Genomic DNA, 27,662 nt, shown 5'->3' with positions numbered 1-27,662 from the left:
GCAGAGGTGATTAGGAATTGGCGCTTTCGCTGCTGCGGTTCTATATATACTTTTTGACATAAACATAATTGATTTATGCAATTGATTTCATAGCGAATTTAAAACAACACATTTTTTCTTATCAAGATACCCTTGCTATTTCTGTGCTGATATCTACAATCTGATTCAATGTGCTCTACAAACGGCAGAGCTGGATTCAGGTTCCAGTCTCTGGCGGAATGGGTCCGAATCCCGCGGCTGCCAAACCTTCAGATGCTTCCCCCTTTCTGGCACTTTAGGAATTCTGTTTGGGTGGACAAGAGGCAACTCCAGTTTAATGCCGGGCGGGTGGCGGGGGGTGGGGAGAGCGTGCGGATTGCGGTCCTTGATTTTGTTTGGAAGAACGGGGAGAGGCAATACAAATACAAATTGCTGTGGGGGAAAGGAGGGTGTGTGGAATTGGTTGAGTTGCTCTTCCAGAGAGCCAGCACGGACACAATGGGCCGAGTGACTTATTTTGTCACCATCTCTGATTTGATATGAGTGTGCATGGACTATGGATGTGCTGTTAGTCGTGTACGAGTGTTTGAAGCGATGGTTTCAAGATCTATCGGGCCTTCCCAATGTAGGTTGCAATCCTGCTGACTGCGGCTCTTATTATTCCCGATTTTAACCAGGTACCAACAGGATTAATTATCAGGTAAATAGAATATAACAAAAACACCCGCGCTTTCTTATTTAAATTAATCTGTATGGATTCACGAAATCTGCAGTCACAAATGGAACAAACTGAGCCAGTTGGTGACATCCTTTCTTTCTGGGTGTTTGTCTCTCCTCAGGCCTCTGTCACTCTCGGTGTATATGTCTGTGTGTGTTCCTCTGTCTGTGTCAATGTAGTTCCGTTCCCCATTTTTCACAATCCATACTTCATTCACCTTAGTTGTGTGGCTTCATATTAAAATCGTAGAGAGAAAATAAAAATAAATTTAAAAGATTGAAGGGGAATTTTTTTCTGTATTTTTTTTGAGTGGAAACTGCTCAGTTACTAAGTGTCTATGTTACAAAGTGGAAGGTGATTGAAATTTTCACCGAGCAACATTTAAACAGACATTCACCGGGTCCTTATGATCGAGTGTTTAAGGAAATGGACGCTGGAGAGAGATAATTTGTAAATACAAATAGCCCAAACTCATATCCCTCGGACATTAGGAACTGGATTTCTTCTCGAAGTTTTTCCACGTGTGACATTTGCAGCTCTGATGTGAAACTTCAACTCTTACTCCTCTGATTCGGGCGGAGCTGTTGTGCGTTTTGGTTTTCAATCAATAAGTAAATCAGGCCTGTTTTAACAGTTTGTACCAGATCAATAAATCTTCATTCTCTGACCAGGAAACGATCCTGAACCGCGGCAGCACAAGGGCCGAATCCTCACCTCTAAATCACGAGGACAGCTGTCTATAAGTCTTGCAACGTGCTTTATCTGAGCCACATTTGTCATTTCTTCAGACAATTTCACCAGAGACAATTTTTTCCTACAGAATTTTGTGTTTAACTAGAACTCAAACGACATCTTCAGCGAATGGCACCCATTCTTTTTAAGGGGTGAGCTCAGTGGAGGATTGGCACCAATAAACTGTCGTTCAACTGATCTGATTCCAAATTCCGTGCCAGAAATAACAAGAAAACCCCCTGAAATTGCTCAGTGTCTTGACTTCAAAAGCGTTGGATAGAATGTAAGAAAGTACATTCCCCAATAGTGTGCAATAAAATGTTGGAATGATAGTGAAAGAAGCAACCGTGATGCTGGAAAAGATAAAATTATAGACAGTTCCAGCAAAGAAAGAGGCCATTCGGCCTGGCGCGCTGCTTTCAAAGGGCAGTTGTGATTGATTAGCCAGGAGTGATATTTGTGTCAGTGTAAACAGTCGGCAGTGAAATCTCCCACATTACCGCGGCAGACATTCATCACAGAAAGCAACTGACACACATCAAGTTCTGGCGCTTTCATGTCACATCTTTTAACTCCCTGTCCTCCCTCTCAGACATCTCCAGCCGATCAAATATAATCCACGTGGAACGTTATCCTGTTCCCCTTTCCATTTATTATGGGGACTTACTGTACCAGGTGGTAGTGTTCCCATCCATCTGCTGCCATTGACCTTCTAAATGGTAGTGGTCGTGGGTTTGGAAAGTGCAGTCGAAGGAGCCTTGATGAGTTCCTACAGTGCATCTTCTAGATGGTACACACTACTGCTACTGTGCGTCGGTGGTGGAGGGAGTGAATGGCGAAGGTGATAGGTGAGGTGTCAACAAGTGGGCTACTTTGTGCTGGATGGTGTCGAGCTGGAGCCAACAGTGTGTTGCTGGAGCCGCGCTCACCCAAGCAAGTGGAGACGTCTGAATTGAGCCTTGTAGGTGCTGGGCGAGTTTGGGGATTCAATAGGTGAATTACTCTCCGCAGCATTCTCCGTGCCCGTCTTACCAAAGAAATAGTTGGTAGGACATGAATTTCTTAACAAGAGCACACAACAGAATATACCACTGACGAATATTTACGGTATTAGGCGATCTGTAGTTACAGTTTGAATAAGAGAGAATAAAAACAAACGGAAACATTCTGGTGAAGATAATTCGTTTATCCTTGTGGAATGATGCAGCATGATTTGTTTTCACACACACATACAGAACAGGCGATGTCTCAAATGTAATTCTGTGGCTGTAATGAAAATGATTATCAGGAGCTGCGCAGAACAAAGAGTCAATGGGAAACCTCTAGTTTTAGGCCAAAGTCAGAGGCCCATTTCGAGCTCGACGTCCACCTTATAGAGACATAGGCTAGTGCAGTAACAACAGAGATAGAGCCTGGTGTGGTAATTACTGAGACAGGACCTAGAGCAATTTAAGCAGAGAGATTACTAGCGCAGTAATAATAGAAACAGCATCTAATGTTACTTAAGCAAAGACGGGGACGAGTGCTATATTAACATAGACAAGGACTACTGCTGTAATATCGGAGACGGGTCTAGTGCAGTAGTTACTGATACAGGGCCTGGATCAATATCAAGAGAAATAGGGTAGTCATTACAGGCACAGGACATAGAATAATTGCTTCCTAGAGAGAGTTTAAGGCCGTAATAACCGAGACTGCCTCCAGTGTAAGAGAGACAGACATTATTTCGTGGAGTAAAAACAGAGACAGGGAGAGTGGAATAGAAGCAGAGACAGAGGTACAAAGACAAAGTCTCTGCAAAGGCAGGATCCATTTTAATTAAAAAGGCAGAACAGCTCGAGTGTGATACAGGCTGATACAGAGTCTAATGTAACTTGTTCTGAAATATGGTCTAGCGGAATATAAGTGCAGATATGATTCAGTGTATTATAAGCAGGGCCGCGATCTAGTGGAATATAAGTGAGACAGTGCAGAGTGCAGTAATAATTGAGACAGGATCTTGTGTAATACGAACCAGTCTAGTGTAGTGATAAGACAGACCGGATCCAGTGTAAGAAAACTGATACAGGGTCTAGTGGAGCTTCACATAATTCAGGGCTCTTTATAATATAAATTGACGCAGTGTCTGGTGAATTAAATACCGGCAAAGGTACGAGATTAATAAAAACAGAGACATGGACAAGTACAGCAATAAGAGAGTAATGGTTTAGGGCAATAACAACAGGAACAGGGAAGTCTGATATGAATGGAAGCATGTATTGGTGCAGCATTAACAGACAGGGTCAAGTTTGATAGACACGTGGCAGGTTCTACTGGAGTAATAGCTGAGGCAGGGTCTTGTGAAATGCAACGAAAAACATGTTCTAGTTTTCTATAACCAGAGACAAGCTCTAGTGCAGTGCCATCTGGGGCATGGCTTATTGTAACTTTAGCCAAGACCTGCTTCAGTGCAGTCGTGACTGAGATAGTGCCAACGGTATGGTGCCCTAGTCCAGTATAGAAACAACTGAGAGATGACCTTCGCTAATATGATAAGAGACATGTCCTAGTGTAATAGAAATATAAACGGCGTCTAATTTAATCTGAACAGAGACAGTGCCAAGTGCACTAATAATTGAGACAGCGCCTGCTTGATGTGATGTGAACAATCACGGTTTCACTGCCACCTACTGGTCAAACTTTGCTACTGCAGGTGTTGTGAAAATGTCGAATCAATTTACTGTTTCTGATATCAATGGTTAAAATCAGAAATAATGGAAAACGTAGTCGGCAGGATTTGAACCTGCGCGGGGTAACCCCAATGGATTTCAAATCCATCGCCTTAACCACTCGGCCACGACTACAGACCTGGACAGTGAAATATATATATTTCATATATGAAATCATAGAATAGTTACAGCAGAGAAAGAGGGCCTTCTTCCTGCCCTGTCACTGCCACAACCCAACCTTTTCCCCATAACCCTGCAATTTATACTGTCCCTTCTCGTTCTCCCTCCCAAACTGGGAATGAAAGAGTGAGAATGAGAGAGGAAGAGAAGTGATGGGTTTTGTCGATCCCAGGGAAAAAGACTCCGGGGACAGTTCATTGTGACAGTTCACACAGCAACAAGAAAACAACATTCCCTGAGGAGGGCCAGCAGTGGGAGCGTGTTTAGTTCAAACACAGAAGACTTGTTCAGCCAATAACAGCATCGAGTGTCTTAGACATGAACATGAAGTGAGGTGAAACAGTGTAATAGCTTCTTTACCCAGAGAGTGGTGGGAATGTGGAACCCGTTGCCACAGGGAGTGGTTGAAATGAATAGTACAGATACATTTAAGAGGAAACTAGGCAAGTATTTAAGGGAGAAGGGAATAAATAGTTACAATTGTAGATTTAAATGAAGGGAAATTGGAGGAGGCTGAGGTGGATCATAAACCCCGGAGCGGACTGGTTGGACCAAATTCCCATTTCTGTTTCCTCCATCCTGTGAGAATAATACCAGATTCTGCCGCCTCTCCACATGATTGAAATAGCTTATCCCTGACACAGTTCATGTGAATACTGCCCGTAACCTCTCCAAAGACTTGACATCTTTCCCAAAGTGTGAACATAATATTTCAGCTGAGGTTCAATAAATGATTTACAAAGATTCAGCATCATCAGTTTGCTTTTGAACTCCAAGCCTCCATTAATGAAGCCAAGGAGCACATGAGCTATTTTTAAAGAAAGCAGAGAGATCAGCTTGCCCTGCTACCTTCGAAGATTTGTGTACACGTCACTCTATCCCTCTACTCAGTTCTCCACCAAACAACCTTTCACAGCCCGTGTGTGTTTTTTTCCTTCACCTCCTCGTTCCGAACACTGTCCATAAGCCTTGCAGAATGTTTCGTCCACTCCAATTTTGCCATTTCCTCTCTTCAGACCCGCTTCACCAGGGATAAGTTTGTCCTACAAAATGGCGCGTTTACTTGGAACAGGAAGGGCTTGTTCAATGGCAATTGTTCAGCCAATGAGGACAACGGTTTCTGGGAGCTGGAACACGAAATCGACAGTGAGGTGAAATAGTCTCACAAGCTGCTCCTGTGTAAATTTCAATTTCCAAAACCCACCAACCTCTTCACTGCGGGTCCTGTAAACCTTACAAGGGAGCACACGGCAGACATTCATCACTGAAAGTAACTGGCACACATCAAATAATAAACAATTTCATGTCGCATCTGTTTCTGCTTCTGTCCCTGCTTCGCCTTCAGCTCCCTCTGCCCATCCAGCTCCCAGGTCAATTAGCTGCTTGATGCAGACACAGTCAGTTCATGAACCCAAGCTTTCCCTGGAAAGCAGGGACAGAGAATGGAAGTCCCAAAGCTTCCGGAAGGGATGGGTTTGCAGATGACAGTGTAAAGATAAAACATGATCTATCTTCCTGGTTCTCTCACATATTGATTACATGAAAAGGACACAAGGGCAATCCACTGTCTGTTTAAATGTTGCTCAGTGAAAATTTCAATCATCCTCCGCTGTGTAACATTCGGGCACTGAGTCAACAAGCAGTCTGCACTCAAAAATAAACACAGGAAGTGGCAATCATATCTTGCAACATTAAAACCTGTTCATTTCCCTGTACCATTTACCACGAAGGTACATAACAAAAGTGAACAAATTTTGCGCTGGGAAAAATGTGTTCATCCCTCGGTGAACTAAACCACACTGACACACACAGAGGAGCACAAACAGACATATACACCGAGAGGGACAGAGGCCTAAAGAGAGACAAACACCCATGTCACCAACTTGGCTCAGTTTTCTTCCATTTCTGGCGATTTGGTGAATACTTTCAGATGAACGGAAATGAAAGAGCGCGCAAGTGAAGCGGAAAAAAAACACGGGAGTATTTGGAAGCTTCTAATTTCATTTCACCAGCAATTAGCTGTCGAGACAACGGATAGGACCAACAGGGAAGCAGCGCAGTCGGCAGGAGTCGAACCTGCGTGGGGAAACCACAATGGATTTCAAATCCATCGCCTTAACCACTCGGCCACGACTACTAAAGGCGCATGAATGTTTTTGAGCTAAAATTGCAGAATGGTTACAGTGGGAAAAGCTGGCACTTGGCCCCACCCACTTCCGGTCACCCTGCAATTTTTATCGTCTCTCCTCGTTCTTCCTACCAAAATAAAGCACCGCAGGCGTCAGCTGCCCCGAGCGCATCCCAATGGATTTTCGAAAAAGACAAACTACTTGAAATTTCGATCGCAGTGGGATTTGAACCCACGCTTCATAAGACACTAAAACCCGCGTTTCATAAAACGCTACAACCGAATTTCAGGGCCTTGGGCCGCTCGGACACGCACCTACAGAGCAAACAGAAGCACCGTAACCATCGCCTTGAGTGGTATCAGCGCTGAATTAGACCATAACAAATAGGAGGAGGAATGGAACCATTTTCCCCCTGGAGCCCCTCATAATATTACATAATGACAGCTAATGTTACACCACAGATAGAGGCCATTCGGCCGGGGTCATTGAAATATAGGATTTAGCAGCAGGAGGAGGCCATTCGGCCCTTTGCGACTGCTCCACCATTCAATAAGCTCATGGCTGATCAGGTTGTGGTCTCAACTCCACATTTTTGTTTGCCCCAAACCCCCATAACCCCTTCTCGATCAAAAAGCTGTCTAATTCTGCCTTGAATAAATTCAGTGACCCAGCCTCCACTGCTTTCTGGGGAAAATAATTCCACAGGCTAACGGCCCTCGACGGCAGAAAAAATCTTCTCATCTCCGTCTGAAAAGGGAGGCCTCTTACTCTTCTGGAAAATAACTGACCTGGTCCCACTCGCCCAACTTTTCCCCGAAGACCTGCATTTTCTGTCCAATTCTCTTTTGAAATCCTCGACTGTATCTGCCTCCCCCACACTCTCAGGCCGTGCATTCCAGATCCTAACCACTCGCTGATTAACAAAGAAGCCCCTTTAAAACTGTACACTTTATGTGATGTTACCTCTCCTGATTCTTCCAACCAACAGGAAACACTTCACTCTCCCTTACAGTGAATTTCAGGTACGTTTTAAGAGTTTACGCGAGGAATTCCTGTGCATTTAGACAGTTCACACAGAGGCAAGAAATAAGGTTTTCCCTGACTGGGAATTGAACATGGGCTGCGAGCGATGAAAGTATCAAACCCTCCATACGGAACTCTCCGACTTCCAGTGAAGCCAATGGCAGTTTTTGCTCAGAAACCAGCGGCTGTGATATTAACAAAGTGGGATGGAAAGAGACTCAGTTTGAGCGGTGACACTGCCGGAGGAATGGGGAGCTGGGGATCACCCATGAAAACAGCAAAGCTTTAAAAAAGAGCCGGCGCCCAACGTGGGGCTCGAACCCACGACCCTGAGATTAAAAGTCTCATGCTCTACCGACTGAGCCAGCCGGGCACACACGGTGCTTGCTTCCTACGCAAAAATTCAGAGAGATCAATATTGTTTTCCACCTGGAGCCTCAGCTTGTTCTGAATTTCAAAGTGTCGAAGGTAATCGAGCGACAAAAGCCCCAAGGTTACAAAGCATTCCTCTCAATCATCAATAACATCATTCACATCTTCCACTTCTTAGCTGCACCTCCTTCCAAACATTGCAAACTCCACTTGCATCGTTCATCCTGATATTTTTCTCTTTGACATTTTAATATGAAGCTGCACTACTAATGTGAGTTAAGTTTGTGATGATGAATGTGTGTTCGCCCCTCGGGGAACTGAACCACATTAACACACACAGAGCAACGCACACAGACACTTACACCGAGAGTGACGGAAGCCAAAGGAGAGACAAACACACAGAAAGCAAGGTTGTCACCAACTTGGACAATTATTGTTCCATTTCAGGGGCAAAATGTATTGAATGTTTGTAGATGAACAGAAGTAAGAAACACCGTGGGTTTGGGTGGTTTTTTTTCCATTTAACAGCCAATTTATTCTGCAGACAGTTTATGTCAATCAGGAATGAGAAGAAGGGGAGTTGGCAGGATTGGAACCATGTAGAAAAACGCCTTAAGCACTCGGCCAGAACAACTGGGTAAAGGCTGCATGTTGTTTGTTTAAAATAATAGAATGAATACAGGGAGTCCCAGTGAAAGAAGGTCTTCCAGTCCGTGCCATTGCCTCATCTTTTCCCAGTCACCCTGGGATTTACACTGTCTCTCCTCATTCTTCCAACTGAAATACAACACGGCACAGCTCAGCTGCTCCTTTAGCGCACGGAGAATTTTTGGGAAGCGCCTCAAATAACCAACCACCAGAAAGTTTGGCAGCGGTGAGATTGAAGCTCAAGTCAGCAGCGAGATCGAAACCTGAACCAGCAGCTGAGCCCGCTCGGCCTCACTACCACATTCAGATTAGACACAAACATTGTCTTCACCAACATTGACACTGAATTAGAACATTAAAAAATTATCATCAGGAATTGGCCATTCGAGCATCTTCAGCTACTGAATAAGATCATGTGAAAACTTCAATCATCATCCACTTTGTAACATCCGTACGTCCAGTTACTGAACAGTCTCCACTCAAAGAAATATCCAGTTGCATCTTTTAAAACTGCTTTTTTTTCTCTCTGTACCATCTTAATATGAAGCTACAGGACTAACATGAATAAAAACGAGAGACTGAACCACATTGACACACACACAGAAATTCACAAATGTGCACGTTGTTAAGATTTGAAATTGTGAATATTTTTGCCATGTCCTTCAATAAGCAGAAAGTGGAGCTGTGATCAGCTTATAGCTCAGAAGATGTACAGCAAGTATGTATATAACAGGCTGATGCTCACAGTGCTTGTTGGGGCTCGGTGAGCTGCATCTGACGATTGAAACCATTTAAATGTCATTCAACGAATCCGGTTCCAAATTCTGTGCTAGAAATGATAAGGAAACTCGCTGAATTTGCTTATTGTCTTAAATTGAAAGCATCACATGGAAGACAAGAAAGTTCATCTTAACCGTGGTGTTAGGAAACATAACATGACAGAAAGTTACAACAAGGAAAGAGGCCATTCGGCCCTGTGTACTGCTTCCAAACAACAGTGTAATTGGTTGATCTGAATAATCAAAGATGTCAGTCATTTCGGAAGACTGGGCAAAAAGGAAAACGAGGCGGGGTCGCGCTGTTAATAAGGAGCGAGATCAGTACATCGGTGAGAGAGGGTCTTAGATTGAAGGGTCAAGATGTAGAATCAGTTTGGGTGGAGCTAAGAAACAGCAAACATTGGTGGAAGTTGTTTATAGGCCACCAAACTGTAGTGATAATGTTGGGCAAGGCATAAATCAGGAAATTAGACCTGCATATGACATGGGTAATAGAGGAATAATATACTGCCTCGCACCACCAGCTCTATAGTCAGTGCTTTGTAACCTATCACAGCCCTTCTCTTTTATTTTCACCCCCTCATTCCGAATCAGGATTTATTCCCGAGTTTTGCCCTTGTGACTTTTCCAGCTCTGATGTGAAAATTCCACTCTCACTCCAACAATTCTGGCAGAGGTAAACGGTGTTATTTTCAACCAGCAAATCAATCACATTGATTTGATCAGCTCGCCCAGGAGGAATAAGTTTCAACTCCCTAACCAGGAATCGAACGCAAGTTGTGCTGGTAAATTTGCGGCATTTTAACCACTAACACAGCATTTGGACACATATAGGTTGCTTATGGCATTTTTCCATTCCAGATATCTTACACCAGAAGCAAGTTTCTTTGGCCAAATGGCCTCTATCGTGTGAACACAAGTGACGTCTTCAGCCAATGAGAATGACCGTTGCTTTTAGCCGGAACGTGAAATCGATACTTTCCTCCTTTACAACAGTTCTTAAAGCCTCACCCTTTGACCCAACTTTTAGTCACCTGACCGAATATGAGGCTCGGTGTCACACTTGGTTATATAATGCTCCTGGGAAACGCCTTGTGACGTTTCATTAGGTAAAAAGAGCTTTAAAAATATAAGTTGTTGTTGTAGCCCATGGATAGAAAGAGATAAACTCCTCTTCCCTCTTTCATCCTGATATCTTTCGCTGTAATATTGAAATGTGAAGTTGCACAACTAATGTGAATACAGTTTGTGTTCGGGGAACTGAACCACATTGACCCACACAGAGAAAAACACCGAGAGTGACAGAGGCCGAAGGAGGGACAAATGCCAGAATGAAATCATGTCACCAAATTGGCTCAGTTTGTTTTTTCCATTTCCCACTGGAGATTTGCAGAAGGCTGACAAATGAATGGAAATGAGAGATCACGGATATGTTTGGAGCGCTTTTCCTCGATTCAAACGATAATTAATTCTCTCTGTGCCCAGTTAAAACCAGAAGTAATGAGAAACGTAGTCGGCAGGATTCGAACCTGCGCGGGGTAACCCCAATGGATTTCTAATCCATCGCCTTAACCACTCGGCCACGACTACAGCTGTTACACCTGCATCACTATTATTTGTATGAAATTATAAAAGTTACAGCAGAGAAAACGGTCTTTCTGCCGGTCCTGTCATTGCCATTACCTAACTTTTTCCCCAGAACCCTGCAATTTATACTGTATCTCCTCGTTCTCCCAACCAAACTGTGAATGAAAGAGTGAGAATGATCCAACCCGGCCAATTACCGCCCCATCAGTCTCCTCTCCATCATCAGTAAAGTAATGGAAGGGGTCATCAACAGTGCTACAGGCGGCACTGACTGAGCAACAACTTGCTCACTGATGCCCAGTTTGGGTTCCACAAGGGCCACTCAGCTCCTGAACTTATTACAGCCTTGGTTCAGACATAGGCAAAAGAGCTGAACTCCCGAAATGCGGTGTAAGTGACTGTCCTTGACATCAAGGCAGCATTTGATCGAGTGTGGCATCAAGGAGACCTAGCAAAACTGGAGTCAATGGGAATCAGAGGGATACTCCCGGCTTGTTGGAGTCAGACCGAGCACAAAGCGAGATGATGGTGGTTGTTGGATGTCAGCCATCTTAGCTCCAGTACATCACTGCAGGACTTCCTCAGGGTAGTATCCTCGACCCAACCATCTTCAACTGTTTGACCAGTGACCTTCCTTCCATCATAAGATCAGAAGTGGGGATATTCACTGATGATTTGCACAATGTTCAGCACCATACCCGTACGTGGGGCAGATGTTTCCATTAGCAGGAGAGACTAGGACCCGAGGGCACAGCCTCAGAGTAAAGGGAAGACCTTTTATAGTAGAGATGAGGAGAAACTTCTTTAGCCAAAGAGTGGTTAAACGATGGAAATCATTGCCACAGAAGGCTGTGGAGGCCAGGTCATTGAGTGTATTTAAGACAGAGATAGATAGGTTCTTGATTGGTAAGGGGATCAAAGGTTACGGGGAAAAGGCGGGAGAATGGGGTTGAGAAACCTATCAGCCATGATTGAATGGCGGAACAGACTCGATGGGCCCAATGGCCTAATTTCTGCTCCTATGTCTTATGGCCTTATGGTCTTATACCCGACTCTTCAGATACTGAAGCAGTTCATGTCCAAATGCAGCAAGGCTTGGATAATATCCAGGCTTGGGCTGACAATTAGCAAGAAACATTCACAGCACACAAGTGTCAGGTAATGGCCATCTCCAACAAGAGAGGATCAACCATTGCCCCTTGATGTTCAATGGCGTTACCATCACAAATCCCTCACTATCAGTGCCCTGGGGGTTAACATTGACCAGGAACTGAACTGGACTAGCCGTGCAAACACTGTGGCTACAAGAGCAGGTCAGAGGCTAGGAGTCGTGCAATGAGTAACTCACCTCCTGACTCCCCGAAGCCTGTCCACCATCTACAAGGCACAAGTTTGGAGTCTGATGTAATACTCCCGACTTGCCTGGAGGAGTGCAGCTCCCACAACACTGAAGAAAATGGACACCATCCAGGGCAAAGCAGTCTGCTGGACTAGCACCACATCCACATTCACTCTCTTCACCATCGACGCGCAGTGGCAGCAGTGTGTACCATCTGCAACATGCACTGCAGTAATTCACCAAGGCTCCTTAGTCAGCAGCATCCAAACCCACGACCATTGCCAGCTAGAAGGACAAAGGCAGAAGATAGATGGGAACACCAACACCTGGAAGTTCCCTTTCAAGTCACTCACCATCTTGACTTGGAAATTTATCGGCGTTCCTTCACTGTCACTGGTTCAAGATCCTGCGTGAAATGTATTTGGACCGTCTCAGCCCAGTTCCTAGTGGATGCTAGTTCACAACCCAGTTCCTAGTGGATGCTAGTTCACAACCCAGTTCCTAGTGGATGCTAGTTCACAACCCAGTTCCTAGTGGATGCTAGGTCACAACCCAGTTCCTAGTGGATGCTAGTTCACAGCCCAGTTCCTAGTGGATGCTAGTTCACAGCCCAGTTCCTAGTGGATGCTAGTTCACAACCCAGTTCCTAGTGGATGCTAGTTCACAACCCAGTTACTAGTGGATGCTAGTTCACAACCCAGTTCCTAGTGGATGCTAGTTCACAACCCAGTTCCTAGTGGATGCTAGTTCACAACCCAGTTCCTAGTGGATGCTAGTTCACAGCCCAGTTCCTAGTGGATGCTAGTTCACGACCCAGTTCCTAGTGGATGCTAGTTCACAGCCCAGTTCCTAGTGGATGCTAGTTCACAGCCCAGTTCCTCGTGGATGCTAGTTCACAACCCAGATCCTAGTGGATGCTAGTTCACAACCCAGTTCCTAGTGGATGCTAGTTCACAACCCAGTTCCTAGTGGATGCTAGTTCACAACCCAGTTCCTAGTGGATGCTAGTTCACTACACAAAGGTTGCCCCATAATCAGAACTAAAATGACAATCTTACCATGGAAGGACAAGAGAATGCTGCTCTGTTAAGTGGAACAAATAAACTTTTGTTCAGTTGGGCTACTGTTCCAAAATGAGGATAAGATGCATTGTAGGGTGGAGTAAGATAAGTTTTATTTTACATTTAATTTGTTCTGGCCTTCCTAACAGCACTGTGGGTGTACCTACACCACATGGACTGCAGCTGTTCAAGAAGGCAGACAATCTTCCCAAGGGCAAATAGGGATGGGCATTAAATGCTGGCCCAGACAGCGAAGCCCACATCCCATGAATGATTTTTAAAAAACATTCAGGTTAGCCTGCAAATTATATTGCCTTGTTCTCCTAACCAAATTAAAGCGCTGCAAACGTCAGTGTCTGGAGCAAGTCTGACGTATTTGCTCAGGTGAGGAACCAGCTGAAGCTTCCAATATTGGTTTCCTTAACACCGAGTTTCCAAATGGGAATTGGACAATGGCTTGAAAGTGAAATAAAAACAGGGTTAAGGAGAAAGAGAAGGAAACTGTCATTAATTATAAAGCTCTTTGTACAAAACTGATATAGACAAGATGTGTGGAAGGTCCTCTTACTGAGCTGTGCCATTTGATGATGACATTGTTGATCAGTCTGTCTCCAGCATTCCTAATGTGAACAGCCGAATTCCATTTCTTCAAAACAAAGACCCAAAGTGCTGCTGCATGACGTCACCGTTTAACATTCCAGACAGCTCCATTGGGACCTTCACAGCGCAGGGTTTATAGAGGCGAGTGGGGGTCATATTCGCTTCACGTATGATGGAGCTGCGGTTTGAAACCTGGCAAGAACATTATCCAGGCTTGTTTATTTTAGTGTGAGCGAAATTTAGATAATTAACGTTTGTTGTAAATATGAACACAAGGGTTGGAATCCTGCTGACTAAAGTTTTCACCATTTTTGAATTTAACCAGTTTAATTATCAGTTAAATAGAAGGAAACCCATCCAAATACTCCTGTATTTTCTGATTCCCATTCATTTGTCAGCATTCAGGAAATTTGCTTTCGGAAATGGAACAAACATTGAGCCAAGTTGGTGACATCCTTGCTTTCTGGGAGTGTTTCTCCTTAGGCCTCTGTCACTCTCGGTGTAGATCTCTGTGTCTGTGATTGTCAATGTGGTTCAGTTCCCTGAGGTGGTGAAAACGATTTTAACGTTGCAAACTTGACTCACATTAGTTGTGCGAATTCATGTTAAAATGTAGCAGAGACAATCATCAGCGTGAAAGATAAAACTGGAGAGTGACCCTTTCTATATATATCCAAAAACAACAACAACTTAAATTATAAAGCGCATTTAACCTAATGAAACCTTCACAAGGCGTTCCCCAGGAGCATTATATAACAAAGTGTGACACCGAGCCTCATATTCGGTCAGATGACTAAAATCTAGGTCAAAGTGGGAGGCTTTAAGAACTGTCTTAAAGGAGGAAAGTATCTATTTCATGTTCCAGCTAACAGCAATGGTTCTTCTCATTGGTGAAGATGTCACTTGTGTTCATCTGACACAGGCCATTTGGTCAGAGAAAGTTGTCTCTGGTGAAAGAGATCGGGAATGAAAAAAAAGTCAAAAGTAGCCTCCATAATCCACCTGTCCAGCTTTATTGGTAGTTACTCTGATGTCCAGTGACTGGGAATCGGCGCTTTCATTTGACCAACAGCGAAAAGGGTGGAGGGTTTTAGAAATTTAAAGTTGCACATGAGCAGCTTGTGGGACGATTTCACTTTACTGTCAATTTCATGTTCCAGCTCACAGCAACCGTTATTTTCCTTGGCTGAAGAAGTCCTTTGTGTTGAACCTAAACAGGCAGTTTTGTGGTGAAAGAGATCTGAACTGAAACACGATAGCTAAAAGCAGCGTAGATAAGCCGAATCGAAAAATGCTGGTGCACCTTCCCTGGTTATCTAGTGGTTAGGATTCAGCGCTCAAACCGCCGCGGCTCGGGTTCGATTCCCAGTCAGGGGTTGTCGATTTATTGAGTTTGTTCGAACGAGTGTTGATTATTCATTAATTGGGAAAGTTTAAAAGCTCCACCAGAATCAGATGAGTGAGAGTTTAAGTTTCGCCTCAGAGCTGGAAATCATCTCACTTGGTTCAAGTGGAGTGAGGGTATTAAACTGATCATAGGAATGTTGGTGTGAGGTAAAATATGGATGGGAAACGTGCAAATTTTGCTGCCTACAGTTTGCACTGGCACAAATATCATTCCTGATGTATCAACCAATCACTACTGCTCTTTGAAAGCAGCACGCCCGGCCGAATGGCCACTTTCTGTGCTGTGACTTTCTATAATTTTATTTTTGCCAATAGCACGAGTCATTCTGCCATTTTGTCACCCACTCGAGTGAGATGTACTTTCTTACCTTGTATTCGGCTCTTTTGAAACCAAAACACGGAGCAAATTCAGTGAGTTTTCTTGTCATTTCCAGCACGAGATTTGTCGAGAGACTAATTGAACGATACATTAATGGTGCCAATCCTTCACTAGAGCTCACTGCGTCCAAAGAGCACTGTTATCATCAGCCTGTTATGTACCTTCTTGCAGTACATCTGCTGAACAATATCAGCTTATCACAGCTCTGCTTTCTTCACATTGAAACCCACTGTGAAAATCAATTAAAAAGCTGAACAACTGGGAGGAGAGTGACTGTGGGTAATCGGGACTGTGCACATTCCTGTATCTGGGAGAACCAGGAAGATGAGATCCAGGTGTCTCTTTACTCACGAGTTTTACCCATTCCCACGAACTGACTGTGTCTGCATCAAGCAGCTAATTGACCTGGGAGCTGGACAGATAGAGGGAGCTGGAGGCGAGGCAGGGACAGAAGCAGAAAGAGATGCAACATGAAAGTACTTTGAATTTGATGTGTGTCAGTTGTTTTCAGAGATGAATTTCTGCCTTGTAAGTTTCACAGGAGCCGCAGTGATTAGTTGGTGTTTTTTGAAGCAGGAAAATGTAAAAGTAAAAAGATAAAAACAAATTACTGCGAATGATGGAAACCTGAAACAAAAACAGAAAATGCTGGAAAAACGACAGCAGCTGGAGGGAGAAACAGGTTCAATGTTTCCAGTCTGTACGACAATGAGTCAGAATTTGAAATAGCAACTAGCTTGGGGTTGGAACGCACGAACCTGAATCACATGTTCTACCGGCTGAGCTAGCCGGGAATGTGCACAACTACTGCATATCCCAACATACATGGATGGTTTTCTTGCTTTCCAACTAATACCTCAGCTTGGTCGGAATTTTAAAGTGTGAAACGTAATCGGCCCACGAATGCCCCAAGTTTGCAATTCATTCCTCTCAATCATCAATAACATCATTCACATCTTCCACTTCTTAGCTGCACCTCCTTCCAAATACTGTGACCGATTTTCCTCAGGATTTTCTTCTGCATTTAACACTTACCTGCTTTGTGTCCTCATTTTGAAATTAGATTCGCTTCAATATCCAACACAAATTGAATTGCAAACCTGATGGACAAACAATGGAAAACAAGTCACTCGGTAACACAAATCCCATGGTGCTCATTTTCAGATTCACAACAGTCAGCTTTTCAATAAAGTAAAGGAATTTTACAGGGAAGAGATTAGAAAGTTGGTGTGACTTTTATTTGTGACTCACTCACTCGGGTTTTCTGTAAAAGCTGTCGGAGGTTTAGTGACCGGGATATAATCTACCTGCGTTTTCCTGAGCCTGTGCTCGGTGTATTGGGAGGTTTGGCCCGGGTTGGAGTATCTTGTGTCCCAGGGATGGGCAGTAACCCGCTGATTGAAGCTGCAGTCGCTGCTTTCTGCTGGCAGCGGGTGATTGGAGAGTGCGGGGCCGGAATATTGCTGCTTTTCTGCTTTTCCCTGTCTCACTCACTGTCGAAATGAGGAAGAAGGAAGAATTGATGGAGTTGTTTGAATCCAATAACTTCATAGTTGTCCAGTGTGTTGGATATCGGTACTTGGTAGGCCTAATTGTTTTCCCATTACATTTGAAATGAATATTCGGAAAAAAGCCGCTTGCCTGGGAGCTCACTGGATAACAGTGGAGCCGGTAACATATCAGGAGACTTGACATTCAGTTCAACGACCCAATGGCAACCAGGAACTGTGTGACAATGAAGGCTGATGGGGAGAAAACAGTGACAGCTTCGTCCCTGGGTGGCCTTGAATCACCAACCTTTCAGTTAACAGCCGAACACGCTAACCGATTGCGCCACAGAGACCGAAAAAAACTTCAGCTGGGTGTCAGCGAGTTAATGCTTCAGATTGCGGCGAACGGAATGACAATTGTTCTCTATCAGTTTTACTCTTCCAAAATAAAGGTTTGGACATTCATTGTGGACACATGGAAACAGTCTGACCCCACCTACTGCAGACACATCCATGTCACCGGGAACCAGCTCTCCTACAACCGGTGCCGTCTCCCTTCGAGCCTTTTGCTGTCTTGTCTGTTACCAAGTATTCTGATTGTCCTGAAGCCGATGTTTGGTTTGAATTCCTAATGTGCAGTAACGAGAATCCTTTCAATGCCTCAGATCAGTTAACTTTATTGATAACATCAGAGTCAATGTTCCAGCGTCTTAAAGAAGGGAAAGGTGCCTTGACTGTCTCTGGTCAGTCAAACAGTTCACCCTTCATTCTCCTCGGATTCCGGTTCCCAAAGTCTTTCTGAAGATACACAAAGCTGGAGACTGGGTTTTCTGTTTTGGTTCCTTCTCCATTTTCCCACCTGCCAACTGACAATATTTTCCAAAATCTCGTTTCAGTCCTCTGCCTTTCATCATGTTCAGGGATGAGGAAATTCAGTTTGGTGGAGGGGTTACAGAGACCGGGATTGTTCTATTTAAAATAAAGAAGGTTAAACGGACATTTCACGGAGCTGTTCAAAATGATGGGAGTGAGGGCAGTGGGGACGGGCGGTTTCCACTGACGGGGGTCAGTAACCAGAGGACTGGGATTTAAGATAATTAAAGAAACACAGACTTGCATTTATATAGCGATTTTCCGGACCAGTGGATGTTTCAAACCACTTTCCAGCCAATTGAGTACTTTTTTGAAATAAGAACAGAAAATGTTGGAAAAACTCAGCAGGTTTCTCTCTCCACAGATGCTGTCAGACTTGCTGAGTTTTTCCTGTATTTTCTGTTTTCCTTTCCAGGTTTCCGCAGTTTTGCTTTTATCGAAGTGCAGTCATTGTTGTAATGCAGGGAACACGGCAGCCAATCACCACTCAGGAAACAGTCAAAACCAGACACGTCACAATGAGCAGACCATGTGCGGTTGGTTGAGGGATAAACACTGACCAGGTCACGTGGCTGCAACGTGAACCCACAGATTTTGATAATGGCTCTGCCTAGTTTTGAACCAGAGAACGTTTCACGTGTTAGGCAATCATGATAATCACTGCACCACAGAAACAGGAAACAGCGCAAAGACCCAATGGGCTTTACTAAAATGTTAAGCGGTGACGTCATGCAGCAGCACTTTGGGTCTTTGTTTTGAAGAAATGGAATTTGGCTGTTCTCATTAGGAATGCCGGAGACAGACTGATCAACAATGTCACCATCAAATGGCACAGCGCAGTAAGAGGTCTTTCGGACAATCATGTCTCTGTCAGTTTTGTACAAAGAAATTTCTAGTTAATCTCAATTTCTTTGTGGCTTTCCATAACCCTGTTCTTTTTCTCCCTTTCTAGTCATTGTCCAATTCCCTTTGAAAACTCTGAGTTAAGAAAAACATTATTGAAAGAGGTGCAGGGCCTTCTGCCTTGTCCAGGCACAGTGTGTGAAAATTAACAAAGTTTCCCTGACCCAATGACATGAAGAGATGGATGCTGAAACATTTTATAGTTTTCAAATTTTTTGAAATAGTTGATGTCAAATCGAATTATCAAAAAATATTTACCCTGACCAATCATCTCCTCATTTTTGTGAATCGATATATACAATCTCATTACCTATTACCAACATTTCATTGAGTAAACAGCAGAGTCACACAGGAAAAAAGAAACATCATTTGAAACCTCGACATAATGAAACATTGAAAAAAGAAGTTAGCAGTGGAGATGATTTCTGCATGTTACAAAGTGCAGGATGGTCTGATTAACTGACGGAGCTGGTTCGAGTTTCCCAATGACCTTCCCCTGCTCCTTTGCTTCTGTTCTTATCGTTGACAATACCAGTGAAGGAAATTATGAATGACCCCTTTTTACGGTATATCGCGGCTGAGCAGCCTAAGTCGCTGGTTTAAAGCTCTAGCCTCTACGGAAATGTAGTTTCGAATCCCATAGTCGCCAAACGTCCAAGTTATCTTCCTTTTAGGATCTGCAGCTGCCCCATTTGAACCAACAGAGACAAACTCATATTCAATCCAGTGCAGTGTGCGGTGTTTTACTTTGATAGGAGGAACGAGGAGAGACGATATCAATATGTGTTGCTGTAGGAAAAAGGCGGGGTGTGGAATTGCAGTCGGTGCGTTGCTCTCCCAGAGAGTCGACATGTTAACAATATGCTGAATGATCATCTCCTGTAGCCGTCTATGATTTTATACAAACTGCATTCACGCAAATCTGGGGATTGGATTCGTGACTAAGTTGTTAAGGCGACGGGTTTTGAATCTATTGGGGTCACCAGAGGTGGGCTGGAATCATGACAACTACTCTTCTTATCATTCCTGAATTTTAGAGTGTGCCTGCACAATTAAATGTCGATTAAGTTGCACAAAAAACATCCAAAACCCCCAGCGTTCTCTAATTTCCATTCGTCTGCAAGCGTTCACAAAAGTTACAGCTAGAAATGGAACAAAAACAGAGCCAGGTTGGTGTCATGCTTGCTTTCTGGATGTTTACCTTTCCTTAGAGACAAGCCCTTGCCCTCTGTCAATCTCGGTGTATATTCCTGTGTGTGTGTCAATGCGGTTCAGTTCCCCATTTCACCATCCAAACATTATTCACGTTAGTTGTGTGGCTTCATATTAAGATGGTACAGAGAATAAAAAGAGCAGCTTTAAAATATACAAGAGGAGTTTTTTTTCTTTTGAATGGAGACTTTTCAGCTGCTAAGGGTCGGTTTGGTACAAAGTGGAGGATGATCGAAATTGTCACTAAGCAACATTTAAACAGACAGACACCGAGCCCTTGTGGTTGAGTGACTAAGGCAATGGACACATCGAGAGAATGAATTTTAAATACAAGTAGCCCAAACTGAAATCACTCGGACTTTAGCAACTTTTTCTACTGCTGTCGGGTGTCGGAAGGAACAGGAAAATCAAAGTTGATTCACAAATGTTCCAGGAACGGATAGGTTATAATCACCAGGAAAGGCTGAACAGCCTGAAGCTCTTTTCTCTAGAAAAGAGAAGGCTGAGAGATGACCTGATAGAAATGGGATGCTTTGTCCCTGTTTCATCAGAGATTCGAGTTGAAAATTATTCACTCAGCTGCAGATTTACATCTGCTGAATCTGCATCAAACAAACCATGAAATGTTTAGGGAGATTGAAAGAAAGATTCTACATTGAGATGGATTTCTTAATATCGAATTTTCTCATCTACTGAATCAGCATTTTTATCAAACTCTCTCTGCTTTTAGATTACAACAGTGACTACATTTCGAAAAGATTTAATTGGCTCTAAAGGGCCTCCCGTTGTCCTGGGTTGGTGAAAGGCTCTGGTTAAATGTAAGTCTTTATTTCTCTCTTTCTGTCTGTCAATCTAAGTTAAGGATCACGAGGAATGGTGAAGTGTATCTGTTCCTTTCAGTGTCTACCACTCTCTCTCCCTCTGTCTGCCGCTTTTTGTCCCTGTATATCTGCCTCGCTCTCTTTCACTCTCTCAGTCTCTCTGCCTGTGTCTCTATCTCTGTTCACTCTTGTGCTCTTTGTTCCCTCCATTCACTCGCTGTCTGTGTGCAACCAAGGTTCACTGGGTTGATTCCTGAGTGACAGTGAACATGCTGAGAGGCTGTTTTCCCCTGGCTGGAGCGTCTAGGACTGGGCTCACATTCTCTGGATAATGTGTTACCCATTTAGGACTGAGGTGAGGAGACATTTCTTCACTCAAAGAGTGAATCTTTGGAATTCTGTAGCCTGAAGCTCTGTGGATCCTCAGTCGATGAGTATATTGAAGGCTGAGATTGATAAACGTTTGGTCTTTAAGTGAATGAAGGGCTATCGGGATTGGATGCGAAATTGGTGCTGAGCTTGGGGATCTGACATGATCTTATTAAGTGGTAGCGGAGGCTCGAGGGGGCTTATGGTTAATTACTGTTCCTTTTTCGATGTTTTTAATGTTCTGTTTCAGTGGAAACACCATCAAGGCGACGGGAAACAGCAGGTTGTGAGAGGTAGCCTGGCCGAATGGCCTCAGTCGCTGGATTCAGGTTCCATTATTTGTGGATCCGCTGCCAAAGCTATAGGTGGTTCACCTGTTGGTCATTTTGAATGCTCTCCTTTGACGACAAAGTGCCAGCTCAAAGTGAATGCGAGCGTGTATTGAGTTTAATTTTAACTGGGAGAAGGAGGAGAGGCAATAAAAATATCAATTGCTTTTGTGAGAATGCACGGCAGTGGAAGTAGTTGAGTTGTTCTTCCAGACAGCCAGCACGGAGAAGATGGGCCGAAATCCCGCCTCTCTGCTGTAGTCATCTTATATACCAACAACATTAACCTGTTCATAGGGCCAGTTGCCGTGGCCGAGTGGTTAAGGCGATGGAGTCCAAATCCATTGGGGTTTCCCGCTGCTCATTATTCCTGGTTTTAACTCTGTGTCTACAGAGTTAATTCTCGTTTAGATTCAATCAAATCCATCAAAGTACCAAAGCATCCAAGGAGGTTTTCCTATTTCCGTTCATTCACGAAAACATTCACGAAACTTGTAGTCATAGAGGAACAAAAACGGAGCCAGGTTGGTGACATGCTTGCTTTCTGGGTGTTTGTCTCTCCTTAGAGACAAACCCTTGCCCTCTGTCACTCTCGGTGTATATGTCTGTGTGTGTTCCTCCGTGTGTGTCAATGTGACTCAGTTCCCCGAGGTGGTGAACACGTTTTTACCATCACAAACTTTATTCACGTTAGTTGTGCAGCTTCATATCAAAATGTTACAGTGAAAAATATCAGGATGGAAGATGCAGGAGGAGTTTGCAATGTTTGGAAAGAGGTGCAGCTAAGAAGTAGAAGATTCGGCGAGGAGTTTTCTGCTCATTTAACACGAGATTTGGGAGATATTTGTGTCGATGTAAACAGTAAAATCTTCCCTATTACCGCTATATTTTCCCTTGCACCATCCTCTCTATTGTCAGCGCTTTGCAGCCGATCACATCCCTTCTCTCATTCATTATCTTCACCTCTGTGTTTGTTCCTTTCCGGTTGTGACCTGATGACATTTCCAACTCTGATGCAAAACCCGAGCTCCCACGCCACTGATTCCGGCAAAGGAGTTCTGCATTTCTTTCAGAAAATTATTCAAACCCATTTCCATCGTTTGCACGAGGTCAACAAATTATCATTCCCTGTTTGGGAATCGAACGCGGGCTGAAGCAGTGAAAGCGCCGAATCCTGACCACTAGACCTCCAGGGAAGCTACACCGAATTTTTACAACCTGGCTTATCTATGTTACCTGTGACTTTTGTTTTTATTTCCGATCCCTTTCACCAGAGACACGTTTCAAACGAACATAAGAACATGAGATAAAGGAGCAGGAGTTGACCATTCGGCCCCTCAAGCCTGCCCCGCCATTCAATAAGATCATGGATGATCTGCCCAGGCCTCAACTCCTGTTTTGTGCCAGCTCCTCATAGCCCCCAACTCCCCGATATTTCAAAAATCTATCTACCTCCCCTTTAAATACTTTCAGTGATCTAGCCTCTACAACTCTCTGGGGGAGAGAATTCCAGACATTTACTACCCTCTGAGAGAAGAAATTCCTTCGCATCTCAGTTTTAAATGAGTGCCCCCTTATTCTGTAACTATGTTCCCTAGTTCGAGATTCCCCACTAGTGGAAACGCCTTCTCTACATGAACCTGTCAAGCCTCTTAAGAATCTTGTATGTTTCAATAAGATCACCCCTCATTCTTCTAAACTCTAATGAATAAAGGCTTAACCTGTTTCGCTGTTCTTCATCCAAAAAATGAGCCTGCTGAATCTATTTTGAACTGCCTCCAATGCCAGTATATCCTTTCTTAAATACCGGGTCCAAAATTGCACACAGTACTCCAGATGCGGCCTCACCAACACCCTGCACAGTTGTAACAAGACTTCCCTATTTTTAAACTCCATCCACCAGCAATACAGGCCAAAATTCCATTTACCTTCTTAATGACTTGCTGCACCTGCATGCTAACCTATTGTGTTTAATGCACAAGAACACCCAGATCCCTCTGTGCTGCATTTTTTTTGGAGTCTCTCTCCATTTAAATAATAGTCTGCCTTTTGATTCTTCCGTCCAAAGCGCATGACCTCACACTTTCCTACATTAAACTCCATCTGCCAAGTTTTTTGCCCACTCACTTAACCTATCTATATCCCCGTGCAGATTCCTTATGTCCTCATCACAAAATGCACTCCCACCTATTTTTGTATCGTCAGAAAATTTGGATACATTACACTGTGCCCCTCCTCCAAGTTATTAATATAGATAGGAAATAATTGAGGCCCTAGGATTGATCCTTGTGGCACTCCACTTGTTACGTCTTTCCAACCTGAAAAATCCCAACTCTCTGTCTTCTGTGTGTTAAAATGGGCCCTTTACATTGCAGGGTCTGTGTAGGTTAATAGGGATCACGGTCTCTCACACACGGAAAGTTTCCCCGCTACATTGCAGGGTTTGTGTAGGGTAATAGTGATCACGGTTTATCACACACGGAAAGTTTCCCCGCTACATTGCAGGGTTTGTGTAGGGTAGTAGGAATCATGGTCTCTCAAACACTGAAAGTTTCCCCGCTTGAAGCATTAACAATATTAAATGTAGGGAAAGGTTGCATCATTCCCGTTTGTTGTTAAATAGTAACTGGATGCATCAACTCAAAACAAAGTGACATTTATACTTCACCAGGTTTTGAATGATCTGAAAAATGCATTGCTCGGAAATTAGAGGGAAAGATGGGGGCGGATTTGTTGTAAGGTTGTTCGCACATGTGTGAGGTGTTGAATGAGCTGCTGATGAGCTCTGTCACCTGATGATTCTAATGTTAGATCAATTTCTCTGCCGCATGGCTAAGGTTTTCCGCCGAATTGCACTTCCACAAAACAAGGTCTTGCAGTGCAATAAGACAGCACAGTTTGATATTCTGCAAGGAGCTGCATGTTGCTGTCGTAGCCTAGTAGTTATCACATTTCCTTTACATACGTAAGATTCTCTGGTTGGAAACTCACTTTAGAACTGGCAACATTTGTGGAAAACTTTCCTGCCGCCATTGACAACCCGAATCCGTATGACAATGAGTGTTGATGGGGGGAAAAAAACATCGGAAGTTTCGTCACTGAATGGTTTTTCAGTTGGAAGAACACGCTAATCTATTTTGCTGCAGGAACTGATACAACTTCCTGTCTTCCTGGTACAAGCACAGCCAAGTCTCTTTGCACATCAACGCACAACTTTCTCACGTTTTGAAACAGGTTCTGCTTTGTTGCTTTTTAAAAATTACTTTTACGACCAAGTGAGTTACTTCAGTCTTTGCTACATTTTTCTCCGTCTGCCGTCTTGTTATCCAAGCACCTCTTATATGTTATAAAACAGAAAATGCTGGGAAAGCTCAGCTGGTCTGACAGCATCTGCGGAGAGGGAAATAGTGTTAACTTTTCGATTCCATGTGACCCCACTTCAGAGCTGAAGAGAAGGAAAAAGTGATGGGGTTTATACTGTTCAAGCAGGGCAGAGTGGGGAGGGGCGGGGAGGGTAGAGCAGGTGAAGCTGGGTAGAAGGTCAGCGAGAGGTGGGAGCTAAGGAGAGACTGACAAACGTATCATGGACACAAGAAAAAGGGAGTGTTAATGGCAGTGGTGAGGGCTGAAGAAGGTGCTGGTAGTTGCATAAAAGTACGAAAGCAGAATGTGTGAATAGCAGAACAAGAGTCAGCACTCTGTGAAAGAACAACATGGAACAAGTAACAGATGGCACTTTTGGAGTTGGGGTGGGGTGGGAGGAGAGGGAGGTAGTTGGGAAAAAAGGATTAAAAAGGGGATAATAAGGGGGATGAAATAACGAGTAAATGAATAAAAAATAAGTAAATAAAATACATTTTTATAAAGGGATTTTAAAAAGGGTGAAAATGGAGGAGAGAGTTCATGGTCTGAAGTTGTTCAACTCAATGTTAAGTCCAGAAGGCTGCAAAGTGCCTAATCGGAAGATGAGGTGCTGTTCCTCCAGTTTGTGTTGAGCTTCACTGGAACATTGCAGCAGTCCAAGGACAGACATGTGGGCATGAGAGCAGGATGGGGTGTCGAAATGGTAACCGACAGGAAGGCCTGGGTCATGCTTGTGGACAGATTGAAGGTGTTCTGCAAAGTGGTCACCCAGTCTGCATTTGGTCTCCTCAATGTAATAGTTGCAGATTTACAGCTTCCTATTTCCAAAACCCACCAACTTAATCAATGCGGCTCCTCTGAAACTTTCAATGCAAATATTGATTCTTTATAAGGTGCCGTTCCCAGAACTATACACAGTCCTCCAGTTGTGACCTAACCAGGGCTTTGTATAGCTGTAGCAAACCTTTCCCTCTTTTCTATAACAGCCTCTGCAACAGGTTGTACAGCAAGAGGAATAAGATTGTATATATCGACTGAGAAAATGAGGAGATGCTTGATCAGAATAAATTTCGTTAAATCCAAATCAACAGTTTAAGTACTTTTTTTGTTCAAAAGCAATGTAATAATCATAAGTGCAATTCTTGGTGTCATTGAGTCAAGGAAACTTTGGTAACGCTGCAGAATTTAGCAGACTGGGCACCGTAGAAGCTCCTTCTCATCTTTCAATATTTTTATTAAATCAGTATTTTCCAAGTGAAATTGGAGAATAAGTTGAGAGGGAGAAATCGGGGTAATGCAGAGAAGGAAGGAAAATCGGATGAATGAGGAGGCTCTTTGTAAAAAGCTTAGGCATAGAAAGGATGAGTGGGAGGCTCTCTTACTGAGCTGTGCCATTTGATGATGACATTGTTGATCAGTCTGTCTCCAGCATTCCTAATGAGAACAGCCGAATTCCATTTCTTCAAAACAAAGACCCAAAGTGCTGCTGCATGACGTCACAGTTTTACCTTCCAGCCAGGTGCCTGCGCAGTTCAGAGGAGACAAGTAACATCCCAGATTTATCTGTAACTCAGGAAATTGAAGCGAGGGAAACTCAAGAAAATTACAATCTCCAGGGAAGTGATACCGAATAAATTGTTGGAGGTGCGGGTTCACAAACCCTCGGGTCCTGATGGGCTTTATTGTAGCATCTTAAAAGAAGTGACGAGTGAGATATTTGATGTATTCGTTTTAATTTTCCAAATTCCCTATATTTGGGCAAGATTCCATGAGATTGGAAAACAACAAATGTAATACGTTGGCTCAAAAGGTGAGTGAGACAGGAAACAAAAGGTTCGATGCTATTTTTAGTGACGTTATGGCAGGACACATTAAAAAGTTCAAGGTAATCAGGCAGAGTCAACATGGTTCTGTTAAAGGAAAATCGTCTTTGACCAATTTGTTAGAGTTCTTTGAACTAGCATATATTATGGATAATGGAGAACTGGTGGATGTGCTGTATTTAGGCTTCCAGAAGGCATTTGATAAAGTGACACATCAAGTGTTTTTTGCAGAAAGTAAAAGTTCATAGTGGAGGGGGTAACAGATTGGAATGGATAGAAGATTGGCTAGTTAACAGGAAGCAGAGATTAAGAAAAATGGCTCACTTTCTTGTTGGCAGCACCAGTGGTATGTCACAGGGTTCAGTGCTGGGGCCTCGGCTTTTTACAATGAGTATAAATCAGTTGGATGAATGGCCCAAGGAATGGATGCTAAATATGCTGACGACAGAAAGATAGTTGGAAAAGTAATTTGTGGAGTTGACATAAGGACATGAAAAGGGATATCGATAGATTAAGTGAATGGATAAAGATCTGGTAAATGGAATATAATGTGGGCAAATGTGAAATTGTCCATTTTGGCAGGAAGAATGAAAAAGCATATTATCTAAATGGTGAAAGATTGCCGGGCTCTGAGATGTAATGGTTAGCATGCAAACATAGCAAGTAATTAGGAAAGCTAATAGAATGGTATTGTCGCTGGACTAATAGTCAAAGGAGCCAGGGTAACACTCCGGGTTCGAATCCCAAACAGCCCTTCTCTTCCTCTTTCATTCCCACACTCTGCCTCTGTGTTTGTCCTCGACTGTGATATTTCCACTGTAATTAGTGAAACGAGTGT

The 27,662-nt window shown here is 43.5% G+C and overlaps 4 non-coding genes across 4 annotated transcripts; all 4 read right to left on the bottom strand.

The window, feature by feature from the left end:
* Nucleotides 1-4,190: 4,190 nt before the first annotated feature.
* trnas-uga (transfer RNA serine (anticodon UGA)) lies at nucleotides 4,191-4,272 on the bottom strand. Its single transcript has one exon. It is a non-coding gene; the product is annotated as a tRNA-Ser (tRNA).
* Nucleotides 4,273-6,372: 2,100 nt separating this feature from the next.
* On the bottom strand, nucleotides 6,373-6,454 carry trnas-uga (transfer RNA serine (anticodon UGA)). The gene has a single exon. It is a non-coding gene; the product is annotated as a tRNA-Ser (tRNA).
* Nucleotides 6,455-7,769: 1,315 nt separating this feature from the next.
* trnak-uuu (transfer RNA lysine (anticodon UUU)) lies at nucleotides 7,770-7,842 on the bottom strand. The gene has a single exon. It is a non-coding gene; the product is annotated as a tRNA-Lys (tRNA).
* Nucleotides 7,843-10,776: 2,934 nt separating this feature from the next.
* trnas-aga (transfer RNA serine (anticodon AGA)) lies at nucleotides 10,777-10,858 on the bottom strand. The gene has a single exon. It is a non-coding gene; the product is annotated as a tRNA-Ser (tRNA).
* Between the last annotated feature and the right edge of the window lie 16,804 nt (nucleotides 10,859-27,662).

The sequence above is a fragment of the Cetorhinus maximus genome, unplaced genomic scaffold (assembly GCF_964194155.1).
Source record: "Cetorhinus maximus unplaced genomic scaffold, sCetMax3.hap1.1 HAP1_SCAFFOLD_1226, whole genome shotgun sequence".
Taxonomy (NCBI): Eukaryota; Metazoa; Chordata; class Chondrichthyes; order Lamniformes; family Cetorhinidae; genus Cetorhinus; species Cetorhinus maximus.
This window is presented reverse-complemented; position numbering and strand designations above follow the sequence as displayed.